Source organism: Nanorana parkeri, unplaced genomic scaffold, assembly GCF_000935625.1.
Source record: "Nanorana parkeri isolate BGI_ZX_2015 unplaced genomic scaffold, ASM93562v1 scaffold3690, whole genome shotgun sequence".
Taxonomy (NCBI): Eukaryota; Metazoa; Chordata; class Amphibia; order Anura; family Dicroglossidae; genus Nanorana; species Nanorana parkeri.
In genome coordinates, this window is record NW_017309958.1 from 8,323 (window position 1) to 10,859 (window position 2,537).

At 53.9% G+C, this 2,537-nt stretch overlaps 1 pseudogene; it reads right to left on the minus strand.

Moving 5' to 3' along the window:
* Positions 1-337: 337 nt before the first annotated feature.
* LOC108803405 lies at positions 338-1,149 on the minus strand (annotated as a pseudogene).
* Between the last annotated feature and the right edge of the window lie 1,388 nt (positions 1,150-2,537).

The following is a 2,537-nucleotide window of genomic DNA, read 5'->3' on the forward strand; positions in this document are numbered from 1 at the left end:
GAGGAACCAACCGCTGGCTTCTCATGACCTCACTCTGCCATAATTCCCGACTCTGTTCCTGTCCACCTAGAAGTTTAGGGTGTTCCCGCCCTCCTCGGGTGTTCCAGCTCCTCCCGTTACACTCGCCATAATGTAAAATAAATAAAACCCCCCGACAGGAAGGGTGGGAGTCCCTCTAAATGGCAGATGAAGTCCCATCACAAACCTCACTGATGGGAGTCCCCGAATGATATAAAAACCGGTCAGGTGGTTGAACTCTTCAACGCCAATCAATAAACTTAGATATCAGTTTTGGTGGACCTCCCCTTTAATATCCAGTACCCCCCCCCAATCTCACCTTGTGTCCTCCATAGAACGCGATCTCTTCGGAGTTGGCGACGACTCTGGAGTGCATGTACCTCAGCTCTCCTTTCCTCCTGGCCTCTTCCGCCACCAGTTTCCCAAACTTCGGTGAGCTGCCCCTCAGCACCTTGGCCGTGATCACCACCACGAGTCCAGCTATGGCAGACGGCCAGACCGTGTTGGCTCCCTTGGACTTGGCCGTGCTCAGCAACGTGTAGGTGGTCACTATGACGTCCAGCACGGGCTTGGTCAGGTTGGAATACAGATGTGCCACGGAATTAGCGAAGGTCACCACGTCCTCCGTCAGAGACTGGTCGGGGTTCCTCAGCCGCCCGTCCATGTTGCTGACCCGGTAATAAGTCTGGTTGCCAAAGTACATCTCGTAAGCGTGGGCCACCAACCGGCCGCGGAAGGCCAGGCTGAGCTGCCCCTCCAGGTAACGTATGGCGCTGTTGATGAAAGTCGCCGGGAGGGCGATGAGCAGCCACTTCAGCAGCTGGAAGACGAAACTGGCGGGCCGCTTCAAAAAGGGGGGAGTGGGGTCAGCGTGCGGAAGAATATGTGGTTGACCCCGGTCCGCTCGTAGACGGGCGCCGAGGTGCCGGGCGCCGCCTGGCTGCCGGGGAGACCATTGGAACCTTTGTGCTTGTGCGGCTGGACTAACAGGTGCCTCAAGACCGGGTAGAGGCGACGGGCGCCGTAGGTCACCAGGGCCACAGCGGCCACCCGTTTGAGGACGGCAGCGCGGGTGACAGGGGACGGGCAAACCTCGATCATGGCTGTAGCTTTAAGGCGGACGCAAAACGGACGTCTCCGCGGCCAAATCTACCCGCTTTACAGCGCGGGGCTACGGGGACTCCTACTTCTACACATATTTCACCAAAATATCTCTGAAAACGCAAATCCGTGCCTTCCTTGCGTGCGTTTTGCGGCCACCTACACCCGAACGAACATTATACAATGTTCTATACCCTCCTGATTGCTGCACATACTATTCGTATGGATCAGCATCACTCAGCTTCACTCTAAAAGCAATACAGGGGCTCACAAACATGGCCATGTGCCAGCACCTGAGCTACAAGTGCCGGCACCCGCACACAAGGGGAGTTTGGTGAGCAATATGGCACTTTGGCTGCGTTTGCAGGTAAGGTGAGCTCAGAGTAGAAAAGTTAGAAGTGCCCACAAGCCGTGTGTCTCCAAGGTTACCTGTCCCCTGCCGCCCTCCGCGCACCACCGGGAACTACCCGGATCCTGACACCTCACGTGTCACTTGCCCTCTCCGTCCCCGGAGTCGCTGTCAACTTCACCGCTGGTAACGGTTAGCCTGAGCCGGGCGGACAGCCCCGCCCACCCAGATGACAGCTAGGGAGGCGGTTGGAAGGGCGGAGACATGAAAAAAAAAAAAAGCGGAGGACTGGGGCGGGGGCGCGGTGTTTTTCTCATAGGCCTTGCCAGTAAATATGGCGCCTGTCCGGCTTCACGGGCTCCGCCCACTTCCAAGCCAGCGGACGGATCGCCTAAAAACTTTATTGGACACAAAAGTAAATACGAGCAACAGGTGGTGACGTCACGCGTCAGTCAGTCAGCTTCCCCTGTGTCCATGAAGGGAGTCAGCTGACTGTCAGGCCGGGCCTAGCTGTGCAGTAAAAAGAACAATACTAATAATAAAGGAAAATAACATTTATCTGCAAAAAAAAAAATAGTTTTTATTTTCTAAATGGTGCAGAATACATACTAAAACAGCTAGCTGCCCCAGCCAATGAGTGCAGTTGTTGTAAACAGGGCCGTCCCTATAATAAGGCAGCCCAAGGCGGTTGCATCAGGTGGCACCTCATGGAGGGTTGGGGGGTGGCCATAGCGTCCCAGCTTGCTAGGAGCACCTAACCCCCCCATGGCCTGAGGCGGAATGAACGGTAGGGATGGCCCTGGTTACAAACATTGCATCATTCCAGTAATGACCAGGGCCGGATTTACTCTCCCTGCCGCCCCGAGGCCATGTTCTGCGCCGGCCCGACGAGTCTCCCCCCCCTTTCCATCAAGGGCAACCAGATGGCAGGGCGGCGGGGTAAGTGTCAATTTTTTTTACTGTTTCTTTATTTATTTTTTTACTTTTTTATCACTTTTTTATATTTTCTTTCATTATTTCTTCTTATTTTTTTAATTTTTATTTATTTAATAATTTTTTATCAATGTAA